At 39.5% G+C, this 13229-nt stretch overlaps 1 long non-coding RNA gene across 1 annotated transcript; it reads left to right on the top strand.

Moving 5' to 3' along the window:
* The first annotated feature begins 8921 nt into the window (after positions 1 to 8921).
* On the top strand, positions 8922 to 10926 carry LOC125715838 (uncharacterized). The gene is made up of 2 exons (XR_007384203.1): positions 8922 to 9064; positions 10507 to 10926. It is a non-coding gene; the product is annotated as an uncharacterized LOC125715838 (long non-coding RNA).
* Positions 10927 to 13229: the final 2303 nt, after the last annotated feature.

Raw genomic sequence — 13229 nt, 5'->3', positions numbered from 1 at the left:
AAGTGCAATAGTCCTCTCTTTAGTAGTTTTTTTGTAATGATTCGGTTTTATTCAACAATGCAAACATTATTTTTGTGTTCTATAACACGACTCTAACCACACGGAATTGAACGGGGCATTCCAGTGTTTTGCAATGAAAACAAGGTTTTGAATTACATGGTAATTTAGGAATGTGTGGAAAGCCAAGAGGCTGTTTTAACAGTCAGGAGTTTTGGATAACCCTCATAACTTTTCCTGCTGAAAAGAAACGTCTAACATCTGGCTTCATGACTAGGTCAGAAGTGTTTATGTCCTTAAATAATTTTAAACATAAATTACACTTTATGGATGACATAGGTTTTTCTCCCCTTTTTTTCCTGCGCGAAAGCTGAGCTTATCTTCCATCATATTGTTGATAACATTGTTTAATATTTAACGTTCAGTCATGTGCGGCTCTCACAGCGCCTCACAATAGCGCGCACATGACTAATAGGGGCCAGGTGGCTCCAGGATTTTTTTTATTCATTTCGCATGTTTGGGGTCTCGCCGGCTTTGTTCACTATTCCCGGCCCCGTCTGAATTTCCTACGTCTGTAAATGAAAGAAAGGGAAATCACAGATGCCAGCCGAACAATTCAGGAACATGTTTGTTTGAAATCGCCGTATGTTTATGGTTAACTGCGGTCCGGTGATATGCAGCTCGCTAGCTGTGATTATCAGACCATCTGAAGGAGGGCCGCCAGTCTTCAGCGAGCGAAGTGATTCTGGAAAATAAACTGCTCCGCGTTTAACAAATGGTAATAATAAACCACTACAAGCACTATTTATTACAGCTGTTAAGTTGTTGTATCGTATACTCTTGCTGCTAAAAAGTGAGCTTGGATTTGCATTTGCCTTTTCCATCTAAATCTGACTTCAGCATCCCAATATTGGCTATGAATCAGTACCTGTGTCTGGTAGCTATACAGGCTTTAACAGAATACGACTTACCGACATATATCTACAAAGAAGTCAGCAGCCGTATTTGATTTCAATTGAAAATCACACCAATAATAAAAGAAGAAGGGGTGTGTGTGTGGAGGGGGACTTCAGAAGGATACAATCCAAACACCAGTAGATCAAAACCGCCCTCTCAGTTTCAAAAGCACCACATTAAATCAATTAACTAAACAGTTACTCAGTCCGGTACAAATTGACCTCCTAAATATTTTTCCATGTAGTGGAAGCTTGAGGCCTGAAGACTACGAACTTGTACTTGCAATGTCAACAACAGGGCTTGAAGTCGGTTTTGAACAACTAGAGATTAGGATTTTAATTTAATGACTCAGGATTTCCAGATGTTTCCAAACAGTTTAATATCAGCATCTGTGCTGAGAGCGACTCCCTATCTTCACCAGAAATAGCGATATAATTTACTTTTAATGGCTTCAGAATGAATATGTTTGGAAATCCCAGTTTACCTAAACCAATGGAAATATGCACAATAGCTTTATGCAGTTCTTGTAGATTAGTACTGGACTCTACTGCCAAAAGTTCGTTTATAGGCAGTAACTTTACTTATATAACAGTAACGTGGCAGTGATATTTCATATATAAACCTGCCTTGCAGAGACCGGTCATTACAAAAATGCTGAATAAATACCTTCACCTAAGATTGCTTAGATAAAAAAAGTTCACGTGCTCTTTAAATTCATCAATGATTTGTTGCTCTAAATGCGGAAATGCCGACATAGTTATTAATCACGTCAGGTTTAAGCCGTGGTATTTCTGTTTGTCCATTACTACGCAAATTTTTTCCCCCTGATTTAATATTCTGAATGACATATTTGATTCACCATTAGCACTTAGCTGAAAATGTGTGTAATATGTATATACTGCGGTTTAGCCAGCAGAGGGGGCTGTATATACTGAGAGGGACTTCTTACCTTCTGAACTGCAAACTAGGTCAGCCTGCACTTACCACATGAATTAAATGATCCATTATTTTTAGGGATGGGGGAAAATGCTTTCAAACAATAGGTTGTGTGTACATGTTCACACACAATTTGGGCAAAACTTCTCAAATTACCCCCCTAAGGAAGTGTTCCTTTCACAAAACAGGCCAATAAAAATCTTATGAGCTAAATACATGACATAAAAATGTCATAAAAAAAGAAATAAAAAGAAACCGACTATGCCAACAAGAAGCAATGAGGCAAAATTTGTCATTTGATTTGGCTGCGTTTGAAATGTGTTTAACAGCTGATGAAAGGAGACGGAATTCTCTTCTTCAGCCTTATAGTTAAAATAAACACTAAGTGTTTCAACAGATTCACTGTTGAGGCATTTTTTTTCGATATTGTTTTCCACAAATCCATGCCATGTGGATAGAAACCGGGGGAGGGGGGCTGCCCCCCCCCTCCCTTTCCCACAATGCATACAATTTATGAGGAGATGCCTTCCCGCAGCCCTCCGTAAATCCTATGCCTGTGCAAAAAATCATAATAAAATTTTTTAAAAAAAGAGAAAAATCATATAAACTACTTAATCTTTTTTTTTCAGGGGGAAAAAGACAACACAGAAGGGGATGATATTTTTTTCAGCCGTTTTTCGATATGTCCTCCAGATTGCATCTGCAGGGCTTGCGGGCTGTTCGCCGCCTGAGCCGAATCTCCTTCCCGGCTTTAATAATGCATCGCTTTATATGGCAAGTCAGCTGTTCAGCCTTGCAGTTGCGCTGGGTTGCCATAGCGCTGGAGTACTTTAAAGCAGTTAATGACATGAAAAATTCTTACTGTAAACATTATAAAAGCATCTTAATTGGAAATGTAGAGTGCCTGTCGACTGGCGAGTCTTACTCTGCGCGAGTATTTTAAGTGACACAATTTTAGCATTTATAAACCGTTCATTTTATTTTATGGACTTTATGAAAAACATTATTTTAAATCTAAATAATGTCGGACTACTTTCTGAGTTAAATTTATTGGCTAGCAAACTAATGTGTTTACATTAGATTTACATGTTTATAACCATACTGATTTACTTTTTCCATGTTGGCGATAATGAATCGCAAGAACTGTTTGAGTTTCAGTTCTGTGTCTAGGTTGTAGACTTGGGTGGAGATGTTTTTAAGCCTGAAAGACTGGGTGGGGTAGCTCTCCTCTAGGACCCTGAACTTCTCAACAAGATCCGCCTGTGATGACAGAAGGAGAACAATTCAATAATTCTGTATGAAATCAGATCCACTTTCAACCTTTTCATTACAGCACCAGGTTTTGTAATTGCTTTAACTGGGCCAAGACCCATTTATAGATGCGATTGTCGGAAAACTAAGTTTTTGGCTTCGGCCTCCTTCTTGGTTATGTCAGATTCACCCAACGGAGACGGGTTTTCAGCCCTGAAGGAGCTGCAACGATTTCTACAAGAGCTCCCACGTGCTAATGCTGTTAGCCCCGTTCTAACACTTCAGCTACGCCTAGTTTCGACCTGGTCTTGTGATTCAGAGGTAAACCATTCACAATTCTGTGGCTGGTCGACTGACATTTACATACCACCCATAACCACGCAATCGTGCGTTTTAATTGGTCTAATAATCTGTATCGCATTACTGTTGTGCTTTTGCTGTGGGTATCAATGTTCAGTCCATGCACTGAGCCCTAATGACAAAGACGACTGAACTCAACTCACAGCAGATACTGTGTTAACTGAACAGTCGAATTACTATATAATACTTATTAGTTCCATCAATACAATGTCAACTCCTGGCAACCACATCAGTGGCATTCCAGAACATTCTATCTTCTGGATGAGCTTTCAGGCTTCCTGAAGGCCTGTTCGTTGTCGTGATATTGCTGGATGTTGTCGTTTTTATAAACATGATGTCTTCTCCCAACATTATAGAATTTTCTAAAGCTTCGGTTCTTTTTGTATTGTATCCACAAAAGATCATTTTAGCCTCTTCATTTGAACCTCAAGTGAAAGTTCAAGCTCGATTAGATCGGGAATCTATTTGTTTGCTTTCCCTGCTCTCCATGTTATTGTTTAAAAGTCTTTTCCAGCACCAAAGTTCAAAGTTGTCAGGTCTCCTCCTACCCTACCTCACAAATCCCCAAATTTCATAACCACGGACAATTACGGAAAATACCATATTTTGAACCATTTTGATCTTTGTTCTTAGAGATAAGCCAATACTTCTGAAGATATGACACTGTATAGTACAGGGTCCTACTTTTATGAGTCACACTGTGGCTCAGTACAGCCAAATTACTGGGCCAAAATGCATTTGCCGTCAGTCTATGTTAAGACTCCACCATGGGTTCTTCATATCAGACACTTGAGATATATAAATAACTTTATTTTTAACAGGAACCAGCTGAGTGGATCCCGCTTTCTTATTGCTGGTCTGTCAATATCCCTTGTCAGCTCTAGTGAAATGTTAACGCTTTTTGCTAAGACCCAACAGCTACAACAGACTCCCCGGGGGCCCGGTTCTCTGCTTTGTGTGCCGAAGAGCACAGGCTTCGGGAAGGCGTGCACGGGGTACCTGAGCGTCAGTGTGGACTTCCTTCAGACAATCCACAGTCAGACGAAACACACATTCTGTCAGGCGTCTGACAAATCATTAAGCTGCTCTTGCCAGGTTTCTACATAGAATTGGGCCACAGACTGTTCTCAAAGAATAGTACAATTACGTAATGTTGAAGGATACAGATTAATCAATTCCAGATTTTAATGGTACTGATTAAGTTACTTAGTTATACAATCTTTGTTCAGTGTTTTAGTGGTAAAACAAGGGTTTCAAAAGTAAAAAGGTATTTTATATATATATATATATATATATATATATATATATATATATCTGTGTGTGTATAGATATATAATGTGTTATCCATTTCCTTCCAATTTCTTACTGCAAATGCTTAACACATGTGGTTTGCAGTTCAAACATCACCCTAAAATGGGGAAAATCAGGGGTAATTTATTTGAAATGTGCAATGCAGGCCTCTAACTTTTGACGTAAAAATGACAATTACACATACATTTTGCCTGTTCCTATCCGCTTTGTTCATTTTCGATACAAAGTAACACATGGAAAATACCAGGCTTACGAGTCTTTGCCATTTGTTTTATTTAAAACTCTTTCAGTGCATTCTTGATTACATGCATCTCTTTTTCTAACCTTTCATGTCTTGGAAAACTTTAAATTTACTGGTCCATTTACGGATTGCTAACAATACACTACGAAATATAAAGAATCCAGCCGCGGTCTTTACTAAATTTGTCGATTTAGGAGTTCACCATATAAGGATTCAACTGATGAGATCCACATGAGTTATTACACTCTTGGGAATGTTCACAACCAAAATATCCTTCAGAGAAACGGATGTTATTATTAAAAATCTTTCGTACAGGAGAAAAGACAGATTGTACTGGTCTAGCTGAGCCATGTGATTCTTATATATGGTGTTAGGAACTACAATTCTTTTCTTTTTACAATAAGACAGATCTAAAATTAATCAGTAAACTGGATTCAGTTACACTGACTACATTCAGAAAATATGTTCTAATTGTTAGTCTTTACCCTTCAATAACAAACAGTTACAAGCTCTGTTTTGCATTAGTTATGTAACATATCTTAAGTTCTCTGGGCACCTAATTGTAATGTTTTTTTTTCCCTTCCAAAAAAATGTTAATGTTCCACAGACATTGACACAGGATGGGTTCGTATAAGTTAGTGAAAATAGCTTTCGTTCCAACTGTGGGCTAGGCGCAGGCAAAATGACATACTGTATGGTGTATTTAAAGGGTTTCAAATTACACAGTGCACACCTAATAAAATTTAAAAAGACCTGACATTGCAGCTGTTCCACTATTTGTCAAACTGAAAACGTGTTTGGAGATGTTCAATCCAATTACAATTAGCTTACCCAAGCAACTTAAAGCCATTGCATTATTTCCTCTCGCCATCAGCGTCGTCTGATTCAGCTATATGTAAATGCTGGCAGTTAAATTTCAAATTTTAAGGGAAAAAAAAGCATTGAAATGAGAAAATATTTATTTAGTAACTAAGTTGGAGCCTGCTGAATGTTTAGTGTCTGTTATAAAAAGTGTTAATAATATTAATTTTATATGACACAAACGTAGACATGTTAGACAGAAATGTTATAGCCAACGATCAAAATATTGCAGCCACGATTATTTTTGACTGTGAATACACCGTATAATGCCTTCTGCAGCAAATATGGTACTTAGATTTCTCTGATTAAGATAAATAGAAGCCTAGGGCTGTATTAGTGATCAAAAACAATGTGTTTGTAAAAAGATTTGTCATTGAAGGCAATATGGTATTTTATTTATGGTATTACGGAATATTGTGAGGTTTTTAAATACAATTGCTTATTTATTACATGTGCTAACAAGCCAGGTATCTGCATATTATGTATTATAGCAAATATGGACTAAATAAAGTATTTGTTATTGTCTGTGATGTATTCAGTCTACAAATATCCATCCATCTTGGTCGCTTGCCTCAATACGTCCCCTTGCGTTTCCTGCTGTATTTCCTTCCTACAAAAAAAAAAACAAAAAAAAAAACATCTTTTTCCAGTCAGCTTCACGCAAATCCTCTTCATTCGCCTCTTTATGTTCTTCAGTCATCTGGGTAATTAAAGTAATTGCGGTTATTTAAAGCACGCTCTCGTTTGCTTGTTTTTACAGAAAACTGCGCTTTATTGGTAGGAGACTTGTACCCGCATCCTAGCCTGCAATGTCATAACTCAGGGCAATAAAAGTGGACAGAGAATGGAGCTCAAGGTGAATTGAATTCCAGAGGTTTTTACAGGACAACTTCCCTCTGCCTGCCTGCTAAAGAGACCAAAATCCTCCTTAAAAGGCCACCAACTGAGCCAACGCTGAGAGCCGGGTAATTATACCAGAGCGAGATCAGTGGCGGCCTTTTGTGTGACAGCTGAGCAGATTTTATAAACCTGAAGTTGCGAGGAAACATATGGTATGATCCAGGGGTATTCAGCCATGGCAGTTAATAGTTTACTACGCTGCTCTATTACTGCGCCGCGTAGGTTTTGTAGGGAACGAAGCACCAGTTATCACTGCTCATTTTAATTAATTCCATCAGAGACCTTTTTTCCTTCACTTCCAAAAATAGTATTGTGTAATATCTCATCGTGCGATGATTTGCCCGGAGACGTGCATGACTTAGAAAGCTCAGACACGAGAGAAAAAATAGTCACAGGAAATGCTTGGTATATGAGTATTGCCTAAAGTAAGTTATAAAAAAACGCTGCATTACGCTGCTTTGGTCATTGGGAACTTACAGCTACCGCTGTAGGACAGGAGTGTTCGGAAGTTAGACAGCGCCTGCTTGTGGTTGTCCGCGGAACAGCAGCACATGGAGCCAGTGTGACATTGTAACATGCGGTGTGTGTAAACCACACAAGCGCCCTACCATCCCCCAGAAGGGCTGTCCATCGCAAGGCAGTGAGTGGTGAGGCTGCTATCATGCCAGCATCAATGTCAATGTACCAAACATCTTAACCAGTCTCCCTCATTGGAGGTTACAAATTCAACACAATGATATCATTAAATGTTATCAGTCTCACAGGAAACCCAAACAATAGCAAAAAAACAAAAGAATTTATTTTAACTTAGAAGAATTCAGCTGTAAATAGCATGAGTACATTCTTCTACAAGATTAATAATTTTTCACAAAATACATTTTAAATTATATGGAGCTATGTAGCCGTTAGTTTTATTGATGCATCAATAAAATATTTTAAGATATTTAAAAATATATTCATAATAAGATATTTTACCCTTGTACACAATATTGATTATCTTCGGTTTCGTACCGCTCTACCAATAATAGCGGCCCTTTTAAACATGTACTCTCACTTTCTACCAATGGCGTTTCTCAACATCGCGTCATAAACGTTGTGCCACCTTTGCCACTTACTTACACGTGACCCAGTCACATGACACCACGCTTCTGGGCCTTCTATGTGGCGGCCCAGTTCATAGGTCAGCGGAGATGGCGACTCGCGCCGCTATAAAACCACAGGGCCCAGAGTCTGAGCACCAACTGTGAGGGGATTGGATCCATCCAAGGTGCTGCAGGTGGAATGGGTAGTGTGCCCCCCCCCCCCCAGCTCCTGTAACCAAGCTTCAGAGATGACCACCTCAAGTTTTATTCTAAAACACAAACCCATATTTAAATACCCAGCATGGTAGGATTTACATTTAGTTCAGTTACTTCAGTAAATCGTGTCCTTGCTGGAATATGTTTTATTTTTTCTGCTCTTGCACAACAGTACTATGTATGTGAGTGTTGGATATTACATTAAAGTCTATGCAGTATTTTATATATAGATATATAGACGTTTTTTTTTTTTTCAGTTTAAATCATATTTGACAACGAACCCTATATCCATCTTCTCAACAAGCTGGAGGTTTACTCAAAGAAGAACAGGATGTTAAATCTGCACTGAAATATAATTTTGGGTTACATAAAGCAAATGTTTTCCCAGATGATGTGGTCCGTTCTGATTTGTATTGCAGCGATGAGCCCTGATGGGTTTATTTCTCAATAACAATGACATTGTTTCCATTAAGTAATAAAAAAAAAAAGACGTCATTGAGCCAAACAGACCGTGATCGGATTCCATAAATATTCTACCTTGTATAACTGCCATTACGTTTCTGTTCAGCATATGTGTGTGGATATATATATATATATGTGTGTGTGTACGCGCACAAACACACACACACACTGCTATATGCATAAAATGTATTGATAATATAAAAGTGAAACATTCTGTAAGTCTTTCATTGAGCAAATAAAAATGGCTCTTTTTATACAATGTGACATTTGGCGCCCTATTATAGGAGTGCTGCAGAGTTTGTCCTAGATTCCGTCTCTGATCCATGACATACTGCAGCACCCTTCCAGGCAAATATCATTATAAGTTCAGTGCTACTTTAAGGCTCATGTCAAAACAGCTGAGGCAGAAGCTACGGGGCAGGCGTCAAGCATTTGGATATGATCAGTATCTCAGACGGCACAATAAATCCTCACAAAGAACACCGCGTAGGTGAGACCTAAAATATTAACATATTCTTTAGATCAGTGTTTCTCAATCCGGTCCTCAGGGACCCACAGACAGTCCAGGTTTTTGCTCCCTCCCAGCTGGCAGGGAGCTCGGAAGGAGCAAAGACGTGGACCGGCTGTGGGTCCCAGGGAACTGGATTGGGAAACGCTGCCTTAGATGAAATATACCAATAATATTTCTCTTACATTTGTAAGTAGGCTGCACATGAGCTGAGGCCATAATGAAGAATCACATGGGCCTTGAAATCCTGAAGAAGCTTGTATCCATTTAATTTCTTTTTTTTTCTCCATGCTTTTAATTGGAAGTCAAAACTGTAATTGAAGCGAGAAGATGTGTCGTAGCATGTTTCATTGTTAAATGGTGCCTACATAAACCGTGACTGATCGACATTGTTTTGTTGGGTTGCTATGGCTATTACATTTAAATGGAATACTCTGCAGCCTGCATGCGTCATCTTAAAATGAAAATCTGGCAGTAATTAGTTTCGATTAGTTTCTAAAAATACACACGCGCCGTATGTGCCAGCCCATTTCAGGCCTCGCTGAAGTGAAGACACTTCAGAAGTATCCCCTTGTCAACAAAATTATATTCCCACAATGCATACTGCATGATTAAAGGGCTTTTCTTTGTGAAGTCCTTTGCAAAACTCTGCATGGACCCTTCGTGGACGCAGCGTGCTTGTAGGCTGGGCAGAGACAACAGACGAACTAAAACAAAGACAGGAAAGGTCTGTCCCTCCCCCAGGGTCAAATCCCTTCCAGCTATTTGTCATGTTTCCTCTTCAACGATAAACTTCCCAAAAATCAGTCCAAATTAAATTCCAGCGCATACTGGGAGATAAACAAGGACAATTAAGTAGTGTTTAGAAAAATTGAGCTGAATTTTTGTTTAAGAGAGAGCGTTTATGGAAAACGTTCCCAAACTCATTGTATTTTAATCAATTATAATAATAAGTCTATCTATGTGGCGATAATATATCATTAAAATGTACTGACTACTAAATTCTCCCACAGCTAACAGGCAACTTTACTTTATGCAGTTTTATCAACCCACTGTCATTGCACATCTTTCCAGTCATTGATGGTCTATTTCTATTGTCTATTTGGCAGCCATTTCATTTTAATTATTGTTCTTATTGTTATTTTATTCTTATTTGACATTATTCATATTTTATTATTTAATCTGATCTTTATATATATATATTTTTTTTTCTGTGTATTGCATATTTCGTCAAGCACAGTCCAGACAACGCAGCGCAGAGCGCGATCGTATTTGCGACAAATAAAAACTCGAAGCTGAGATTCATTCACGCGGACGTAACCTTGCCGACGCTGCGCAAGAGCTTTTATTGAGCATTTTTCTTGTATTCTGGAATTTCCCATCTGATTTTATGACATCCTGCATTTTATTTTTCTTCCTTCCAGGCGGAACCCAGTTCCTCACGACTTCGACCAGCAGCCCTTACCTGGCCATGCCACGACTCTCTGCTCTTGACCCCTGTTGAGAACAACAGCTGAGTTTCATCTACGGGGGAATATGGCTCTAATAAAAGTTGCTTTATTTGGGCCTTGCGTACGTATGCCCCTAAAATTGCTTCATGTTTTTTTGTCAAGGCGCTAAAGAAACATTCTGAGCTAGACTGTTTCTAAGCTACAGTACTTTTTCCTGTATAAAGTGCTCCTTCTTTTGACTGGATTAATGGCACCCCGGAACAGAGCGAGGTCAGGTGACCAACCCAGTCATTCACTTCACATGCACTCTATTACCAGCGATATTGGATTCTGTTCCCTCTTGTTCCCCCCACCCCCCCAACAACCGTTTCAATAAAATTGTACCCAAATAAAGTCCACATTCTGCTCCGATCCGTGTCACTTTATCTTGTTCATCATCCCACCCCAAGCAAATTTTTTTCACAGAGTTCCACATATGTTCTGTGTATTTTGATTAGTAGTACATATGTACTGGACATCTCCCCATGTCATCCTGGGGTTTCCGCCAGGTACTCCGGTTTCCCCCCACAGTCCAAAAACATGCTGAGGCTAATTGGACTTGATAAATTGCCCGCAGGTGTGCGTGTGTGAGTGAATGGTGTGTGAGTGTGCCCTGCGATGGGCTTTCCCCCCATCCTGGGTTGTTCCCTGCCTCGTGCCCATTGCTTCTGGGATAGGCTCCGGACCCCCCGTGACCCAGTAGGATAAGCGGTTTGGAAAATGAATGGATGGATGGATGTACTGGACATCACATTATAGTTTACATGTGTATTGGCTTATATTGTGTAGTAAACAGATGTGCAGCAAATGTGGGCTATAGGGAGGATTTCAGTTGCCCCCACTCCCCATATCATACTCTCTCCTACGCACCCTCGATAGTAAATGTAACCTGTAAACGCCACTTGTTTGTACTGTGTTAGTGAGACTTTCTTTTTTGAGAATAAGAAGTACAGGTGTTATAAAGCATAAGATGTGGCAGGTGCTGAAGAAGTTAATTGTGCCGAAGAAGGTACAACAGACAGGACATAGCATGAATGGAAGCAATCGGTTCATGGGAGTTTTACTTACACAAAAAAACGTTCTGAGGGCAGAAGGAAAAATGATGAGGGACCAATCAATCAGATGTCTTGGTCCCACCTCCTATAGTTGCTTGGACACGCCTCCTCTCAACCCGATTGGCTATCTCCCTGAACCAATCATTTCTTCCTTGGGCCCTCAGAACATTTTTGTGCAAGTAAAACTCCGATGAGCCAGCAGTCAGTGATGGCTGAATGCTCTGAGCTACATCACACAAAAAGCAGATATTCCGCAGGTCCAATCCTAGCTGCTGCTTTGAGAAATTGCTAGGCAATATCGCCTCACTTTAATAAATATACAAATATGGCCTTTTGGTACAGTGTAAGAACTGTATGTATTACATATTCCAGGGACGGATTATGGGTTGTGTGGGCCCCTGGGCAAAACGTTCGTGAGGGCCCCCCCCACCACCACCACCAGCACCACCACAATTCAAGGGCCCTTGACAGCCAAACGCCCTCCCTCTAAAATAGACAAATGAAAATACATTGTTGATAAGCATTGCAAATTGTTTTGGGCTAGGGGCCCCACGGGCCCCCTGCACCCCAAGGGCCCCTGGGCAGCGGCCCCACTGGCCCGGTCCGTAATCCGTCCCTGACATACTCATGCTAAATAGTCTGTTTCAAGCTGTTAACAAATAAGTATTTAGGTACAGATAACAAACAAAAACATAATATTTCCAAGGTCAGGATTATGATTCCCATGTCTGCATTTCTCCATTGTGCTTAAATGGTGCTTTTAAATTCCTCATAATTTGTACGTGACTTGCTATAGCCTGGCGTACCCAAGCCTTGTGCCCTATACTGCCCAGAAATAGGTTCCTATAACCATAACCATGGTTAAGTGGTTGAATAATGGATGGATGTTTGCAATGGAGCCGAAACATGAGATTTGTTTACATATCTATTCTCTTAGCTCACAACTATCAAAGACAAATAATAATAATAATATAAAAATAGCTGTTTTCACGGGCATACAGATATTTGTATTTATTTGATACTTACAGCATGCTTATCCATAAAGCATAATGACCTGTTCCTGTTCAATAAGACCTGTCAGGCACGATGTGCTTTTTTTCTTAAATTAATACGTCGTACACTTAGTTATCAGCCATGGGATGTATTTTCAAGAATGCCTCGCACCGTTTAGCAGACAGAATTATGTGCCCTGCAATGCAGGCTGGGGCCCGTTTGCTGCTTCAGTTTCAGGAGATTGCACGTAAATACTGGATTTGAATCGTGGTAAAAATCGCTACTTAACGTAGGCCACGTTTCCCATTATACGCACTTCAAGCGTTATTTTTCACAAGAATTATACTTAGATATTTTTAAGACACATCACAATATATTTACTTAGATGTTAAATCTGCCATGTCTGTAAGAAACGCTGCAGAGATCTAAATTACGCTTCCCCCTCAAGTTCAAACACCCAAATTCACGATGGTTACGTCACAATGTAAACAAGCATTTTTTATGTCAGAAACTAAAGAAGCACAAACGAAAAAGTTAAAACTTAATCTAAGCATTATTATGACTTTTAAAGCACTAGGGAAGGTGCAACAGTACAATTAACAGTATAAC

This window comes from Brienomyrus brachyistius, chromosome 20 (genome assembly GCF_023856365.1).
Source record: "Brienomyrus brachyistius isolate T26 chromosome 20, BBRACH_0.4, whole genome shotgun sequence".
NCBI lineage: Eukaryota > Metazoa > Chordata > Actinopteri > Osteoglossiformes > Mormyridae > Brienomyrus > Brienomyrus brachyistius.
This window is presented reverse-complemented; position numbering and strand designations above follow the sequence as displayed.